Source organism: Aethalodelphis obliquidens, unplaced genomic scaffold, assembly GCF_003676395.1.
Source record: "Aethalodelphis obliquidens isolate GAN/ISIS:26980383/991018 unplaced genomic scaffold, ASM367639v1 scaffold15, whole genome shotgun sequence".
Classification (NCBI taxonomy): domain Eukaryota; kingdom Metazoa; phylum Chordata; class Mammalia; order Artiodactyla; family Delphinidae; genus Aethalodelphis; species Aethalodelphis obliquidens.
Window position 1 is genome coordinate 10,422,821 of NW_020837959.1, and position 19,991 is coordinate 10,442,811.

The window sequence follows — 19,991 nt, forward strand, 5'->3', positions numbered from 1 at the left end:
CAAAATGCTAATGACTACTAATTAGGGACAGAAAAAAATACCGATGGAGTTAGTGCCAATGTAGGGCATGGTCCAGAGAAGTGAAAAGGGGGTTTGCTGAGGTAAAGAATGAAGTCATTAGGTAAAGAACGGAAGTTAACTATGAAAAAGGAAAAATCAGATTGTATGCAGGGCATCATCATAGTAAGTTACCTAACTGCTGATTCTCCCATGACCTTTGGTCAGGGTCAGTATAATGAATAAATCATATAATTTACATCTCATATTCTATCTACTGGCACTGCTGCCTGAAAAGACTCTCAGCCTTAGAAAGGAGCTTCATTCTCCTTATGAGAATATCATCCAGAGTACCTACTGCAGTGTGGTGTTTGGATTGCTCTCAGCCATTGTGAGCAAAGAGGATTAAACCCACCCAGAACAGGAGGAGGAAGTAGAGCAGGGACACAACAAAAGGAATATATGAAGAGATAAATATCTGGGAGATGATATGACAGTTTCAACTTTACACGTGCTGAGGTGAGATGCCTGTGGGATAGTCAAGTGCCCATGTTCAGGAGACAGAGAGGTCCAGAGGTTAGAAGATAGGTCCAGGCTGAGATACGGATTTTTAAAGGCATCAAATAAAGGATGGAATTAAAAATTGTAGATGAAATCATTCAGATAAAATGTACAGAAAAGCCAATGCCTTTAAACTCAGGATGTATACTTTCCCTCCTGCCCAAAAGCAAGACAGAAGGGGAATTTTTAGATTTTGAGTTTAAAGCCTCTTTTCTTTGTGTGACAAGGGGGTAATAACCACCATGCAAGTTTGACTGAAGGACTGAATAAATAATAATATAAAACACCAAGCTGAGTGCCACAACTGTTAGTTCTTGTCCCCTACCCAGAAGTCCTGATAAAAAGAGAACACTAGAATAATAAGACAGCTAGGTCCATAGGACCCCAAAATACGTTACAGGAGCCAAAATACCAACACTTACCAGCGTTACAATAACAGAATGCTAGATAAGAAACCTCTTCAGCCATAACAGGTGCTCATTAAGTACCTCTCCATCAAATGTTTGTATGTAGTTTTAACAGAACCTCATTTTCTTTAAAAAAAAAAAAAAAAAAAAAATTTTTTTTTTGGCCATACGCGGGCCTCTCACTGTTGTGGCCTCTCCCATTGCGGAGCACAGGCTCCGGACGCACAGGCTCAGCGGCCATGGCTCATGGGCCCAGCCGCTCCGCTGCATGTGGGATCCTCCCGGACCGGGGCACGAAGCCGTGTCCCCTGCACCGGCAGGCAGACCCCCAACCACCGCGCCACCAGGGAAGCCCCCCCCCAAAAAAAAAATTTATGTGAAACCCCCAAAATGTAAAGCACATAAAAAAATGGAACTGCTCTGTAAGAGGGGAAAGTGGTAGTAAGACTACACCTCCACATACTCTGTGTCTCTAGCTGGATAAACTAGTCATTTTGGACCAGAGCAATAATCATACCCACTTCTCTTTATCCCAAACCTACAACCCAATAAACACTAAGAGGAAACAATCATGTTTCAACTACCAATTGTCTTTCCATATTCTCATTTTACTTGCTAAGATGGAGGAATTTTTATCATAAATGCTGTTTTAAATACCACTATGCCAGGCAGATGTAATCAAGGAATCAGAATACCTACACAAAGAGTTGAAGAAATACATAAATGAGAACATCCAAAATACATTATGATTACACAGTAAAACTTCTGATTAACAAGAGCCCAACGACCAGGAACCACTGATTAACCAGACTTTTTTCATGCATTCTAATTTGAGGAAAATTACTCACCCCAAAATGTGAAATTACCAAGAAAGAAAGCTCACATCAAGTATTTAATGACTATTCTTTCTCCCATCCAACACAAAGAAAAATAGCCAGTAGCACACTGAGTAACTACTCAAACAGATGTTTCAATAAACTAACTTCCTTTCTATCTTTATTTTTTTATGTTTTGGTAGTACTCCCTGGGTTAGCCTTTAAATGTAATTAAGGCAAATTGAGGAAGCAGTATCATAGCTCTGACTCTCGTAATTCTTTGACCAAAAAAGCAAGGATAAGACAGTATGGTAATTGCAAAGTGATGAAGCATGTTTCAAAAGTCCTGAGTTTTTGTCCAGAGTGATTTGTGTGACTTAGAACTTAAGGCCAAAATTTATGCACTAATAACCTTTCAAAACTCTACTATTATTAACCCTGTATCTTTTGCTACCCATTTTCCCTAATCACCAGTAAGTCTCTTCGGCATGCCATAGCAAAAAAATTTACTTCTCAAACTATGCTTTTCAAGGAACTTGTAAATTTACCATGAATGATAAATATAATACCTAAATACAGGTAAATGTATAATGGTCACGAAAAAAGTGGGAATTTTTTCATCATCACTGGGAACACTTTTGTAGTGATACCTAAGAGAGAAATTACAAAAAGCTGAAATCACTGCTCTAAGACTGAAGAAAAAAAAATTACTGTTTTCATTTTCTAAATTCTGTGATTTTATGGTTCTGGTCATATTTTGATAAAAGAATGGGGAAAAGAGTTGGGTTTGAGCAATGTGCTAGGGAAACAGAGATTTAATTTACAACAGGCTTTATGTTGCAAATGCAGAAATAATCATCTGTAAAAATTAAAATGTATGATACATAATTCATTCTTAGAAATACCATGACAGTTAGTAAACTGCTAAGCTATGAATCCAGTTTTTTTTTTTTTTAACGTATATATTTTAGGTTCATAAGGAATTACTACTTCGATAACTGTAAAACTAAGGTCAGACAGACATGAGCCACAGCCATGGAAAAACTGCTGAACTGCCTGAAGGACCTAGACTCTGGACTTTAATTTTTTTCCATGATAAAAGAAAAAAGAATTTCTAGTAGAAAAGGCCAGTTTCAGGACTGGTGCAGAGAAGTTAGCACATGAGATAAAAAACTGAGTCAGTGAGAAAGCTTTCAAAAATTAATATAGTTATCTCAAAAGCACATATTAGTGCTACCCACTGAATGTGTTGATAACAATATGAGTATCAAAAAGAATAAAAGAAATTACAAGGTTAATTCATCTTTTCAAGACCACAAATAAACCTTTTCCTGCTACCTCTGTTCAAGTATTTGAACTTCTCAGACATGTATCACTGATTTTAAAAAATATATAGCTCTTTAAAAAGCAACATAGAGGAAAACTAATTTCACACATAAAACTAAGCAAAATAAAAGTGTCAAGGTAAAATCCTATACACTGTTTTTATAAGAAAAAAATAAGAACTAGAAAAACATCCATGGAGGGAAAAAAGCACGAGAAAGACATGCTAACACAGCAGATCAAACTGTCACCTATTATTTCAAAACAAGCTGAAAGACATTTTAAAATAAGAAAACATGAAATAAGGTATCAGAATTAGAAATGCTCTGAAATGAGGTGATAGACCTAAGGATAGAATTAGAAATGCAAAAGAAAATAATTTTGGAAGTGAAGACTAAACTAGAGGGAAAATAAGAGTGAATAAAGAAAACAAATAATGACTTACAAGAGACAGAAAGTCAAAGGAAGAAACTTTTTAAAAACTTAAATGTAAAAAAAAGAAATTTTTTCTAAAATGCAAGAGAAAATAGCAAATACTAAAGATAAAGAACATCCAACATATGGATAAGAGTAGTCTTTGGCCCGGGGCTGGCGGGGGGTGGGGCACGGAGACTAAAACAACGAAAAAATACTAAAAACCGTAACTCAAGAAAACTTTCTTAAAACTGAAAATACATATTAAACATACTACAGCATACCTGAAAAATTCAACCCAGAATGAACAGTACCATGATACATTCCAGCAATACTACTAAAGGAAAAAAACAAGAATATGTGACTTGTACAAAAGAAAAGTTTAAATTCTCACCAGACTGGGGCTTCCCTGGTGGCGCAGTGGTTAAGAATCCGCCTGCCAATGCAAGGGACATGGGTTCGAGCCCTGGTCCGGGAAGATCCCACATGCTGCGGAGCAACTAAGCCCGTGCGCCACAACTACTGAGCCTGAGCTCTAGAGCCCATGAGCCACAACTACTGAGCCTGCGTGCCACAACTACTGAAGCCCGCGTGCCTAGAGCCCGTGCTCGGCAACAAGAGAAGCCACTGCAATGAGAAGCCTGCGCACCGCAATGAAGAGTAGCCCCCGCTCGCCACAACTAGAGAAAGCCCACGTGCAGGAACAAAGATCCAACGCAGCCAGAAATAAATAAATGAAATAAATAAAACAAACAAACAAACAAAGAAACCAATGCATCTTAGAAAGGTGGCTGATTAAAGGCCTGAAGCAAGAAATGTAAAACATGAGCCTAGAATATCTTGTCAGATCAGAGAGCAAGGAAGCTATAAAAGATTATGAGGGTCAAGTCCAAACGACCATGAGCCAACTTAGGTCCCCCGGCCAAAGAGGGACAACTTGAGATTCACTAGTAACTCCAACAGATTTAAACCTACAAAATACGTTTAAATCTATGACTTCATAATGATACTTTTAAAAAGAACTGGGGGCTTCCCTGGTGGCGCAGTGGTTGAGAGTCCGCCTGCCGATGCAGGGGACACGAGTTCGTGCCCCGGTCCGGGAGGATCCCACATGCTGCGGAGCGGCTGCGCCCATGAGCCATGGCTGCTGAGCCTGCGCGTCTGGAGCCTGTTGCTCCGCAACGGGAAAGGCCACAACAGTGAGAGGCCCACGTACCGCAAAAAAAAAAAAAAGAACTGGTTAACCAATTTATTACCTCAAAAACTAGTAAATAAAGGTAAAGAATTATACACTCATCTTGCTCTTTCTATATGAATTACACCCTTAGGAAACCAAACAACAAATGAGAGGAAGAGTCTCTTTATAAATATATTCCAATTAATTAATGAAAAAGATGTTAGAATTAAAATATCACCATTTTGCAATCTAATGAAGCAATAGCTATAGACAGTAAGCTTCAAAGGCTGCTTAGATCTTAAAAAGCAGTAATAAGACATGTGCCTCCTACAGTCTTGGTCAAAGGAATTGAAACCTAAGTCTGATCCCCATCTCTGAAGCCAGTTTGCCAATCTGTAGGAAATGCCAAGAATGGAGGGAAATGCTGAACTGCACCATGATTATGCAATCAGCTAAGTCAAGACTGAGAGACACTCTACAGGTCAAACAGCCCAAGGTTCGTCAACAGATAAACTGCAGGGAAGAGAAATGTATGTGAGGAAAACCTATGGATTGAGAGATATTTAGAAGACCTATCAGAGGTGAAAATAAATGGGCAAGACAAATCACAGTGTCTAGGGATGCAAGTTTGGACCATAAAATTATTTTAAAATTCATGAAAATGATTACTATATAAGTCAAAGTAGTGGATACATCTGGGGAGAGACCAGAGGTTAGGACTCAAATGGGTCACATGGACAGGCCTTCTGAGATTCAGGGCAAATGTCTCATGACTGAACCTACGTAATGGCTACAAGATTCCTCTCCTTACGCAAGCCCACACTGGTTCTGCATGGTTTTTTCTGTATCTGTCTTTTATTCTACAATAAAAACTCTGAAAACATTCTCAGAGTAGCCGCCAGCTTATAGGAGTAAACCCAACACCTAGACCAGGAGCAGCCACAGCAGCAGCAGCCACAGCCAGCGAGGCGTTTCTCAGGCCGGTTTGCTAACCTCTTCAGGGGACCTTTTTGGCTTTCTTTAAAAAAAAAAAAAAAAGAGAGCGAGAAAAAAAAAGAAAGTGCATTCTCATGTTTGGCTGGGATGCTTCAGTAGATGGTTATTTTGCACAAAGTGAAGCGTGATGAAGTGGTAACAACCACTGCCACTATAGGTTAAATGTGAAAACTATGAAGTACAAAACATCACCTTTGCTGGCTTAACCGGACAGCATCCAACCTCTGCAGCATCACTACTTCCAAAACACTCAGATTTTGCTCTTTGTATGAGCTCCAAGAAGAGCTGATGAGGATGGTGGCAGAAGGGTTGATCTGGGATTCCGTCTGACTAGTGTCTGTTTGCAAAGAAAAAAGATCTTCCTGTTGCCATGAGCACTGCTGAAATCACAGATGAGCTTGGACTGAATTCTCTGAGCAACAGAAGCTGGTCCATCAGGCCACGTGTGGCAGTGGAGGAGGACTGGATTGCTGTCCAATCCGTGATGAAACCAGATCCCCTCAGGGAGAACTCATCTTCCTCCTGCTTTCCTCCTCTCCCTTTCACCACCTCCCCTTAACTCACCTGTGGCACACTGCGCTCACTGTGGACTGAGTGCCTGAAGCTGTATTTCATTACGCTTTTGGTCACAGTATAATGTGACAGGTGCAACCTGTCATGTGACAGGTGCAACCTGCAAACTGATTTCTTATTTAATGTAAATAGTTTTTGCTTCCAATGAGACCACTTCTGCTATCTGATACAATATTACTCAGCCCTTTTTTCTTTCTTTTCTTTTTTTTTTTTTAACTTAAAAACAAAAACCTCAGTTCAGTCCCAAGAAGGAATTTCAGCCAAGTTGGCACTTGGGCTCTAACAAGTTACTGTGTAAAAGAGGGAAGGCTCCTCCTCTTGGCTTCATCGGGGTTGAACTGTTTTGGTTGTTAGCTTTTAACCTGAACTCAGTGTACTTTTCAAAATAATGATTAGAAATAAAAGATAAGGACAACATTTGAACACACAGATGGGAGAAACATTCCTAGTGTAGTTTCCATGGTCATCAGTAAATACCAGTCGGCTGGGTCTTTACCCCAAGACTGGGTACAAGGTACGGATGAGCACTTACTGGAAGCCCCAGGCTGTGCAGTGGGAATGATTAGAGAAGACCAGAATATGAATCCTAATTCATTTTCCTCAACACTGACTGTGGGGCATCCATAAAGGGAGGTATAGAACAACCCTAGCAGAAGGTGCCACCAGCCTCCAACCCCCTACATATATAGGCGTCATTTTCTTTAAGTGCTAGTCTGCTCCTTGCAAATTAAGAACCCAATTTATGCGACTCACTGGGAACAGAACCTTAAGGAACTTGACTGTTGTGGAGGAAGGGCAGTGGAAGGGAGACAAAGACTCTTTAAAATTCTAAACATAAATTTATAAACCAGCACAGCTTTTCAATTTGTTTGGGATGCTAATTGCAAGATCGATTGAAATCTAATGACATACTTACAAACTGCATTTAACTTATGGTACACTGTACATGTTGTGAGTTAGTTTAACCAAAGGAATCTGTGTCTTTCTCTGTCAGTATTACTAGTATCTGGATTTCATTCAGTCTAATGTATATTCTGTATTAAGTGTCCACTTGGCACAATGCACTCAAGTAATATTATTACTTCCAGATGATAGCCACACACAATATTTAGTTAGAGAAACAGTTTCCACACTCTAACAATTGGCAGAAGTCAGGTTTTCTAGTTAAGGAATATCATTAAATATAAAACCTTGTTTTTCATGCATAGGAAGTGAACAATACAGCAATAGGACACCTTCCATTTCTAATATTTGACAGCAGAATGATTTTCATTTCTATTTTTCAGCTATTATTAAGTCCAAAAAGTTGTTAAATTTTTTTTATTAAATGTACTGGGTTTCTAACAAAGGTACTTAGGGTAAAGAAGAGGTTTTTGGTACTTATTAATTTCACAGAAACCATTTAAATAAACAAACTATAAATCTCTAAATATCTTTGTACTTTTGGGGTAAGCTTTTCCAGCTCATGTGGAAAATAGTTTACTTTTAAAACTTCTAGTTACTGTAGTCTATGTTAATTTTGTAAATGTTCTTTCCCTTTTAAAAGACTAAGATTGAAGTTTGTTAGTGTTTGCCATTTTTGTGTGCATATCTGATTTCTTTTTATTTCCCTGTAATCAGCACTGATACCTATTTCCCGAGTCTCCTTGACTGCTAAGAAGTAAGAGGCTGGGCGTTCAGCTTCCACATTCTACACTCTTTGCGCAGATCAGGACACTAAAAAGACACGAGTTAACAGAAACCTGAGTGGGCTGTTAACCTTTTTTTTTCTTCGGGAAATGTAGATGCAATAACATTTCCAGCTGAAAGACTCAGATTCTAAGTTCCTAATGTTTAAGAATGCAAATGAAGTATTCTGTCTTTTCTGTGCCTGGAGGTGTTCTATGAGAAAACAGAAAGAGGTTTCTAGGATTAGTTCCACAGATTTCCTTTATCATGTAAAATCTTAGACTGGTTGCACTGGCAAGAATCAAAGAAAAGCAATACAGAAGATACCCAGAGAAAATGAATTCAATAACTTCTTTAGCAATAACACTGAGAAAATTAGAGTTAACTAAAAAGTCAGCCTTTTGGATAAATTTTAGCCTTCCTCCTTTAAAGAAATTCTAGTTTTAATATTAGAACATTTTTAAAAAATATATTAGCAAAATATTGATGATCAAGTCAATGACACTAAATTTTCTTGGATGAAACTGTTAAGTTTATCACTCAGCTACCTGGCATTTTCAGGAAGTTAAGCTTATTTTTGCTTTGTAATACAATAGTAATAACGCTTTAATTAAAGATGCAAGTACAGCTGTGAACTTCTTGTTGCATTTTCATATAGATTGATCTTCTTGATGTTTGAAATAGGATTTTATCTTGAAATGTTTTTTAAAAAATAAATAAAACTTGAATATATAAAATTTTAAATTTGTTTATATAAAATTATTTATGTAAAACCTTGAACTCTTTTAATAATTTCAATTGGATTGAACAAAGTATGACATTCATGATTCGAGGTCCCAATTATCTAAAACCCACAAGGAATTTTTATTTCAAATACAATAATTATATAAGGTTTAATGCATATTGAACGGGGCTACCTGTGGGAATGAGTTTGTGTTCCAGTAATTCTAATAAATGTTACTGTAAAACAAAATTTTTTTTAAAAGATGTAGGCACAAATGTTAAAGTATTTCTTCTAGATGTATTTTTTAAGAGGATAAGGTAAGAAACTTCATATTTAAATATGGTTGTGTATTGCTAAGCTTCGCCTTATATAAACTGGTCATAGGAATTATTTAGTTATGAAGTTGTAATTTCCTTCTTTTGTACTTCCCATAAAATACTTTTAATTTTATATCTCAACAATTTGGATATTAAAAATGAGTTGTTTTCATTTCTCCCTGATCCAATTATTTTTATTGTTTCATGAATACTAAAATTAATTGGTACTTTCGGACTGAAAACTAATTTTTCCAGTTCAATTTTGGAATATACCTTATAACAACTATGGAATTAGATGAGCAATTTTACAGTTTAAGTCTTAAAAACGATTTAATAATGCTTCAATTAGCATGAGGGAATGTTAATGTAGATGCCTCCTGACTCACCTTCCTGTTCATTCCTCAGAGTCCATTAATATTTACTGCTAGTAGTAAGCTGGTAAACTGGTGAAAGGCTAGAGATCTTGTGTTTAGTCCAAACACTGGATACTAACTTTAATTTTTAAATGTTTAAAATTGGTCTAGGATATTATCTGAATTATGTACTCTTTCTATTTCCTTTGATAATATGAATTTTTTTAAAACTTGCTACAAGTAGAAGTCCTTCCACACTCTGTGCTTAATTTACTGCTTTCTGGAACACATCAAGTTCTCGATACCACTGCTGGATGGAAATCAGAGTCATGTGGTTTGAATAAAGCATGCCCTACCTACAGTTGGGATATTCTTTTTTGTTAGCACATTTAATTGCTGTGCTCTAGTACAGCCTACGTTATAAAGCTTATTTCAAATAACGAATGGAATGCTAAAAAAGCAGAGATCATGATTTCCAGTTAATTGCCTCGAGCAGCTAATTCCTCACACTACTCAGTCCAACAGGCCAACCTGCTACTTTCACCCTTTATTTTGGTTATTAGCAAGGATGCAATGAAATGAAAGTGACAATAAGATGTAGTGGAATGACCCAAGTAGAGATTAATTTATCTCTAGGTAGGAAACATTTTTTTTAAAGTTTGAAGGGAATAAAAGAACAAGGAATGCATTAATATTAACAAGAACAACAATATGTACTTTACTTACTTATTTAGCACCATCTAAAAGGCACTGTAGTAAGGCTCACTTTACCCTAAAAACCATTTTATACATAGATAAACATTTCAGTCATTGGGTTCTAGTTGGTCTACAAAGTTAGAAAGTCTTCAATTTATTCTAGAATTACACAGTAAAATATCTTAACTAACATTCCACAGTTTAAAGTTTTTTTTAATTTTTTTAATTGAGGTACAGTTGATTTACATTGTATTACTTTCAGGTGTACAACACAGTGATTCAAAATTTTTACAGATTATACTCCATTTATAGTTATTATAAAATATTGGCTATATTTCCTATGCTGTAAAATATATCCTTTTAGCTAGCTTACTTATTTTATACATAGTAGTCTGTACCCCTATTTTGCCCCTCTCCCGTTTCCTCTCCCCACTGGTAATCACTAGTTTGTTCTCTATATCTGTGAGTCTCTTTCTTTTTTGTTATATTCACTAGTTTTTTAGATTCCACATAGAAGGGATAATATACAGTATTTGTCTTTCTCTGACTTACTTCACTAAGCATCATATCCTCCAGGTCCATCCATGTTGCTGCAAATGACAAAACTGCATTCTTTTTTTTAATGGCTGAGTGGTATTCTATTGAGTATCTACACCACATCTTCCATATCCATTCATCTGTTGATGGACACTTAGGTTGCTTCCATTTCTTGGCTACCGTAAATAATGCTGCTATGAACACTGGGGTGTATTATCTTTTCCAATTAGTGTTTTTTAATCATTTTTCCTCAAAAAAAAAAAATGGGGCTACGAAACCAGCAGGACATAAATAGTCATTTCTACTTAACATGTCAGTAAAATTAGGATCTGAGAGATGAAATCAAATGCCCACCACACCTAAACAGGTAAAGTGATAGAAATAAGATAAGACCCAAACCAGTGGTTTTACCTGCAGCTCTGCTGCCTTCTCATGTCCCAGGTTCAGGTGGCATGTGCTGACCACTGGGAAGTGTCATACATAAGTCTGCCTGACACAGTCCCAGGACACACCTATTACCTCAGCACCCGTCTGACTAGTGCCTCTTTTCACTCTCCAAAGCATGCTTGTTTGGACAGACCTGGTTTCTGAATGCAAAGAGTTTACAGTCTAGTAGAACAAACAACACATACCAAACAATAAAAACAATAAATGGTAGAGAGTACTAAATGCACTAAAAGAGGTTAAAAATAAAAAATCAGGCACTGTGAACAGAGTCCAACAGAGGAATCAAGGAAGGCGTCACAAAAAGGGTAGCATTTGAAGGAAAAAAGAAACTAGGATTTGAAAAGGCAACAAGGAAAAACAAGCATTTAAATATTCAGGAAAACAGTCCTCCCACTGGTCTGTAAAAGGTTCTATGATCTTCAGAGAATCTTGATGAAGCTACACGCAACCCGTGTTCATCCTAAAGGGTCTCCCCCGCCTTCTCTTAAGCCTTACAACAACCAGACCTCAACTGCATACTTCTTCAGTATACAGGTAAAGCCATGCATTCACTCTACAAATACGTGCTAAGCACCCACTCTGTGTCAGGCACTGTGTTAAGTCTAGGGAAACAGTGATGCACAAGACGAAGATGTACCACTGCCCTCTTTTAGTTGACAAACCAACTGGGAAGACAGGACACAACGAGCAATTAAAATCACAAGGAAGCATGGGTGTTGTGACAGAGAAGTACAGTAGTATACTCTGGGAAACTAATGGTAATTAGAATAAAGCATACATGGATGGAAACTGTCAGCCAAATCAACGTAAGTTTATTGCAATGATACCTCTACATATGAAGTGGCAATATTTCAATCATAACTGCATAAACAATAAAAGACAAGGGGAGTCTTTCCAGACAGAGATTCCCTCCCTTTTGCATCAGAGAATTTTTCCCTTCTGTTCACATTAAATTTTTCTACAATTTTAACATGCTCAAATCACCTGATACGTCTTTCTCAGAAAGTCCAACCAGGGCCTTTCTAACCTGCTAGATAAATAAGACTTGAGAATGCAATCTTCTCCCTTCAATTCAAGCCTTGTAACTGATGAGGGCGAAAATGGACATCATATATAATAGATGAAGCATTATTTTATATCAACTACCAATAAGCATAAACATTAATTGCAGCAAAATTATCTTCTTAAAATGTTTTACCAGCCTGTGCGACTCCCTTGAAATGTACGCCATCACCACCTTATGTAGCCTTTTGAAGTTTTCAAGTTATGACTGACACCACCTATAAACTCCTCACCTCCCATGGCTCTTGAATCGTATAAAACAACTGTCAAGCAGGGTTTTAAATTATATTCTTGTATTATAAAAAGGCAGGAATTAGAAGCAGCAGAGTGTAATGGTTAAGAGCAGGAGGCTGCCTAAACTCCAATTCTACCATAAACTACCTGGGTGGCCTTGGACAAGTTTCTTAACTACTCTGTGCCTCAGTTTCTGTATCTGTGAGGATTAAATGAATTAATATATGCAAAGCACCTGGGACAGAGGGGACCCTAATGAGCTGCTGTCTAGCTGTGAAGGGCTTCAGAAGGCACAGCTGGCTGTAACTGACTGGTGAGGACTCCCTGCCCGCCTTCCCGTGTGCAGGTGTTTAATGCATTCCAGGAGCCTTGTTCCTGAGAAGGCAACCCTTCCTGAAGAGGCTAAACCTACTTCTCCCCCACACCCTTCATCTCCTCCTCTCAACCGGCTCCTTCCTCTCACCCTAAAACCCTGCTTGCATGTAGACTTGCTCATCCTTCCATCACATGGCTAAAGCTGAGGCAAGCAAGCAAGCCACAGCTCTCAAAGGAGAAAAGATGTCGCCCAGACAAAATTTTAAATGCCCGCACAATCACAGCAGCCAGCCAGCCAGCCTCTGGTAACAGAAATTACAGCGGGGCAAGCACAGATAGTGCTGGAAGGCAGGCAGAAATGAAACTATTGTGCATGCCAGCTTGAGGAATACAGGCTCTACACACAACAGTAAGCCACTGAAGGATTCTGAAGTACTTCAGGAAGATCAGTCTGGCTCCAGTATTGACCAGGCTCCAAGGAGGAAAGGTCGAGAGGAAGTGATCAGTGGTCCAGGAGAAAGACATGAGTGAGGAAGTAATATGACAGCAGTGGGAATTCAGTAGAGAGAAAAGCAGTGAGAAAAGCTGCAGTAATACTAATTAATAGTACACCTGGCAATGGATTTAGGGAGAATGACTGAATTAGGAAGTGCAAGGGAGGGGAATGGTCAAAGTTGACCATAAGATTTGCAGGCCAGAAAACAATTCAAACAGGAAACCGAAAAGCAGGTTCTGTTACAAGGATAAGTTCCACTTTCCACTTCGCATAAGTGACCTGTTAGCAGGACAACCGGAGGAGACTTCCATGGGAGACACTCTCACATGGATCTGGAAATGTCTTCAGTAAAAAACAGACAACATCCAAATACAATTTCTTGGGATAAACTACCCTGCTGCACTTGAAACCTTAAAAAGTTATGATATCACATTTACCTGTATAATCACTAAAGTCATGAGCTGTGAAGTACTTCTGAGAGATTTTAAATATTTTACTCATGTTATTACTACCTGAAACACTTCACTTCCGAATCAAAAAGGGTTTTTGGAGTACTACTGTTCATGCTCTGTGGTTTAGAATGCTTTTCAGTTTCAAAAGCTCAGTTTTGACACAGCAGTTACTCTACTTGACCAAAGACTTCAACTCTGATTTAATAATGCTATTTAATAACAAATAAACTTCAGAAGTCTTTTTGAATTTTTTGGCTTCAATATCCACACTAGAAATTGCATAAAGAGAACACTGGAAGTCAGCAGAACACATAAACGAGCCATCAAAGATGAACTCCATGATCTGGGATGACGTGCCAGGGCATTTTCACAGAACACTAAGGCCCACCCACCATACCAGTCAGAAAACAGCGCTCTGATGCTGTAATATTTATCCGCCATAGGCCATTCCCAACTATCCTAAGAGGAGGCTAGACTCTAGTTAAGACCTACCAAGAAATAAAAGTAATTTGAAGTAAGTCTTCTATCTTCTTTAGGTTACCTATAATAAAGCCCTAAAGAGATTCAGTCCTTTTCCCATATGGTTGTCCAGTCTAGTAAAGAATTTTCAAATTAACAACAATGGAAACTGATTTCAGGGTTTTTTGGATAAGAGGACAGCATAGAAATGATCTTAGGCTGAAAAAGGCATAATTTTATGGGTTTAAAATTAAAACCGTACAGTACTGGAAAACAAAAAATTATAATCCTTGTTGGTACTACTAAACGGTCAAGATATATGCAAAATAATTGTTTTAAACTCATTCATTGACAAATTTCTAAATAAAATAGAAAAAGTTATTTAAAATAATTTAACTCTATTTTCAACAACTCGGGATGATGTCACAGGTCATCCAGAGACTACATACAATATATTATCCCCACCTTGTGGTCAGCTTCATGAAAATGAACACACTAAAAATAGCAACAATCCCTGTACCTGTCTAAAAACCTCTCCTACCATTTATTTCACAGATTTGACTTGTATTTCCAAGAATTCCTTCTTCCCATGTTACTCTCAACATGAAAAGACATAATTCTTATTCATTCTTACATGTTTACCCTCTTTGTCTAAGTTTTCATCACAGAAGATAATACCTAATCCATAAATTTAAACATTAACAATCAACAGGTATTAATTTATTATATACCCACAGAATGGGGTATTTTTAAATCTCTGTGTGTTTCAATTTTCCTTCTGTTAGGTTGCCAAATCCTGCACCACTATATTGGGGGTTGGGGAAGTGAATCTCTTGCCTCTTCTACAGCATAATTCAAATTTGGGGGGAAATCCAGAAAGTTTATAAATCTAATCCAACACTAATGTTTACATATGTTACTATATTTTACAAATATTTTATCAGTATGATTCTCACTTATCCACAAAAATTTTTTAATTCGGAAAGCAAATCCTCCACAGCATTTCTGAATTAACTGCCCATATTCTCAACTGATATGCACTAAAGGGAATGTAAATCTAATGTTATTGAATATAATTACTAATCACTTCTTGGCCTTTAGGTTAAGATCAAGTAAATATAATCAGTAGGCCCTATACATTTAAACTATATGACACGTTCTCAGATTACTTGTATGTCATCCCTATCTATCTTTTATTTTCCGTGTTACTACACCCTGCCCCCATGTATTAGAAGAAATAACTGTACCATATGCTTTTTTATTCACAATGTCACAGAGTCTCTTTCTAGTGGCTCTAACCACATGTGTGCTTATGAACAAGATAGTGAAATGTGTATTAAACTAAATATATTCATACAGATGTGTAGCTGTTTCAAACACCATACTTTGACTATAGAGTAGTCTATCTCCGTCCAAGTACAATAAAAAGGAACATTTGTAAATAGTTGAAAAAAAACATATTTCATGACATGTTAAAAATCACATAAAATTCTAGTTTTAGTGTTCATAAATAAAGTTTTATTGAAATACAGCCATACCCATTATGTTCACTTACCTATACTTGTGGGCTGTTTTCATGCTACAACTGCAGAGTTATATAGTTAATAACTGAGTTGAATAGTTCTGACGGTATGGCCTGCAAAGTCTAAAATATTTATTACCTGGCCCTTTTCAGAAAGAGTTTGCCAAACACTGGGCTATATGATAAAACGGTTTAAATTTCTAGTGATCATACGCATGAGCAACAGCTGAATAGCCATCTTGCAAAAATAACAGAAGTGATTTCTGTATTTATAAACATCTGCCTACTTTGAATTTAGGGTATCAAATCTATCCCATGAATGGCCCAAAAATAGAGCTAGGCAATCCACCTCTTACCCATTTATTTGCTTATTAAGCAAATATATACGAGCCAGATATTGTTCGAAGCACTGAGGAAACAGTAATGATCACAAGGGGGGAGGGGAACTCCTGTGGTTGTGTAGGTTACATTCCAGTGGGAGAGAAAGACAGACAAAATAAAGTATGTATCAGGCTGAAGTAAATAGAGAAAAATAAATTAGAAAATGGGAATTGAGAGTGTGAGGTGATAGGAGAATAATAACTAGCCATTTTAGTTAGGATAGTCAGGGTAGGCATCTTTGAGAAAATGACTTTGAATGGCCTAAAGAAGGCACATCTGGAGATTCTATGTTCTAGGCAAAGAAACTAGCAGGTGAAAAGGCCCTGAGGTTGTAAGCATACCTTACCTCAAGGAAGAGGTAAAATACAGTAAGCAAGAGAGCAAAATACTTAGATCAGAAAGGGGGATGGGGACTTAAAGGACTGGTTCTTACTCTGAATGAAATAAGAAGCTATTAAATGTACTTTGTTGCTTGGTTTTTAGCAGAGAAGCTGATATTTGACATATCAAATATTTGGATATTACTTGTCCACGGATCACTCTGACTGGGTTCTGAGAATACTCTGGAGGGACATAAACATGGAAGCTTGGAGATCAAGTAGGAAACTAATTTGATGATGCAGATGAGAGATGCTGGCAGCTGGAATAAATGGTGGCACTGACAGTAGTGAGAAGTGATCAGATTCTAAATTAATTTTGAAGGTAGAGCCAAGAAAATTAATCCCCTTCCTGAGAAGGTCTTCCCCCTTTTTTTAATCTCCATTCTTCTCCCCCATCACTTTCTCTATGTAAACACACTCCTATTTTCAAGATCCACTTCAAATGCCACCTTCTTCATGAGACTTTTCTAGACACTCCTCCCCCATCAAAAGTAAGCACTTCATTCTCTGACCTCCCCACAAGGCCATCTCTGACTCTCATGAGTTAAACTCCTCCCTAGGTCTCCTCCCTGTTGTATCTCCTCTCTATAAACTTCTTCAGGGTAGTGAATCTGCTTCATCTTTGTATTCACTGGTATCTGCCACATCAAGAGATATATGCCAAACAATCAAATTAGATAAGTTCTAAGTTTCCTCTTGGCTCAAAAAGCCCGTGATTTTCTTCTCTCTGTGTACTTTATAACTCCAATGATGCCACAATTATGAAACTCAGCTTTATAGGGGCACAGAGTTTTTATGACAGGAGTAAATTCCTAGGGAGGAAACCAATAGCTAGACAAATACAAAACACTCTTCTTCACTAATCCTTTCATACACACCCACACCTCTCCTATTAGAAATTAGACAACTGTCTCTCCAGCTACACCCAACCCCTAAGCTACCAGAATTAACCATTACCTTCATGCAGCACCTACACGAGACATACTTTGATTGCAGCGATGACCACACTGCCCTACAATTATGTGGTATAATAGACATTTTGTGGAAAAGTTAGCCAGCCCGCAACTCTCTGAGCTGCACTTTTCCCAACCACAGTAAAAGTCCCCTCAACTGCAACCCTTTTGGGGTTTTGTTTGTTTGCTTGTTTGTTTTGGCCGCACCGCACGGCATGTGGGATCTTAGTTCCCGGACCAGGGATCGAACCCACGCCCCCTCTAGTGGAATTAACCACTGGACCCCAGGGAAGTCCCTGCAGCCCTTTTGCAGGATGTGATCTGGCTCCCTGAACACAGATGACTGTAGCAAAAAGCAGCTAACCCAAACTCGATCTATCGCAGTCCCTTTCCCAGGAATGGGGACCAAGAGAAAAAAGAGGCTTTCCTCTTTTCAGGAGGCCAGACCTAAAACACATAAGCTCAGGGGCTATGGAGTCAGCATGTTCCATGGGACCACTAGAGCAGAGAAGCAGAGGATGCAAGTGGACAGGCTTGCCGAAAGATTTCAAAGAATGAAGCAGAAACACAGAGCAAAAAGACCTGACAGCTGGCTAGTCTCTGTTTCCAATAGTTTCCTCAAGCCTCCCTATCTTTTCACTCTTGGATTCCTCAAAACACCCATGTGTAATATGCACAAAGTTCTAGCTGCCCAGCAACATCGTTAAAGCAACTCATAGCCTTGACATTGTTTTCCTTACTTACTAACATAAGGGTTAAGGCTTTAAGCTCTGGTTCTAAAAATTTTAACTTAATAGTAACAACTGAGTGTTCTTTCAGTCCCCAAGACCAATACAAGGGACAATCACAGAAGGAATCAAAATCTAATACCCATAAATAAGTTTCTTGGAAAAGCAAGTTTTGTGCCCTACTTTATTTTTTTAACTAAGTTTCTCAGTGTCTAGCACAGTGGGATAAGAAAATTTTCAATAAATGTCTGATAAAGAACAAAAGACTGTCAACCCACTAAACATCCCAACTCTCCCCGCCCCCAGCACACACTTCCTCCAACACCCACAGAAATTCTTCTGAAAGCACTGATACATCTCCCAGTTTTGGGTTTCTCTGCCATTCTCTCAGACCTGTCCCACTCTGCAAGTCAGCTCTGCCCTTGGCTAGCTGTCCTCACAGTCACAAAATGGCTGCCAGCAGCACCAACCCCTCTCACTCACAAAAGGGTGGGCGTGGGGGGCCGATGTGGAGCTTGAGCACCAAAGTCTCTCTAATGAATGAGAAAGTTTCTCTCCCAGGAATCCCAAGAAAAGCCTCACATTCTGTTTCAGCGGTCCAAACTGGCTTAAGCCTTCACTGAGTCATCCTTGAATAGTAATTGTCAGAAGAGATAACATGATTATAACTGGCTTAAACAAATCACCAGTGGTGGAAAGAATGTTAGAGAGGCAAACTGTCCACTGGAACGTGAGTATACGTGTGCACACGTGCATGCCTACCAGATACAAGCATTCACTGAAGCCTATTTGCTTGGTATAACCATCACCTGCTAGCCAGACAAAAAGATAAAGAAGCTTACCAGTAATTAACACTTGGCAGAAAGATATCAAAGGAGACAGAATTTCGAGTGGCCACCTTAAACTGTGATACCATATATTGTTCCCTTTGTATCCACACCTTTCCCCTAACTGTTCTCAAGACTTGAAGGGTGAAATATTACCATGTACAGTCTTACTAGAGTGTTTTTCAAGACTGAATAATCGAGACTTAGGGAAATAAACCACTGTGAGAAGAGGAATGGTTCTTGGTATCAGATTAATCTCTAAGTAAGGGCAGGGTTTACTGAAAAGCAGATGATTTGCAAAGTACAAATCAGAAGATAGCTTTGTGTCCTAACAACCGCAGGACAAAACTAAGGGGTGAAGACTTCTATAGGAAGGCCAGCATGAGACTTTTAACTTCTTCTAAGGCATTGTTTCTTATTACATGTAGCTTGCATTTTTCTACTCCTGTTATCATAACAGCTTTTAATTACATAATTCTTCAGTTTGATGTGCATTCTTGTTATAGTTAATATAGAAATACATCACATTACGTCACTACATGCTTAAAATTCCCCCCAGTGGTTCCCCAAGGCTGCTGAAATTAAAATCCCAGATTCTTACAATGGCCCTTGCTGATGTGCCCTGAGCCTATCTTTCCAACCGCATCCTGTACCACACACCTCCTCATTCATCATTCTCCTGCCACGCCAGCTTCCTTCTCTCTATCGACAAGCTAATCCTCCTGCCTCAGAACATTTACACCTGCTCATTCCCTCGGCCTGGGGAGGGTTTATCTCAGATCCTCACGTGCTGGCCGCTGCTCCTTCTCATCCTTCAGTTACTTCAGTGCAAATGTCACACCCTCCCCGCACCTGAGCACCACCCACAACCCCGCCACACACAACCCCATCCGCACCCGCACATCCTGGGCCATGGCCCTTCTACAGATGACCGCCTCTGGGTCAGACACTAATCCCCAATCCAATCAGTTGTCAACAGAGTGACAGGCTCACGTGATAAAGAAAGCTTGGTAATTTAAACAGCAACTACAAGCAATGAGGCGAAGAGAAGCAAGAATGTAAGGAACAAGTCAAGTATTAGTGACCAAACTGAGCTGAAAACACAGAAATGATTAACAAGTCAGGCCTACTATGATCTCAGTTTCCTAAAAGATCGTGAGAGTATTTAGGGGCAAAA

The 19,991-nt window shown here is 38.5% G+C and overlaps 1 protein-coding gene across 3 annotated transcripts in view; it reads right to left on the reverse strand.

Annotated features, from left to right (window-relative positions):
• PCCA (propionyl-CoA carboxylase subunit alpha) overlaps positions 1-19,991 on the reverse strand; it is a 357,444-nt gene that overhangs the window by 259,055 nt on the left and 78,398 nt on the right. The gene's annotated exons all lie outside the window — the stretch shown is intronic.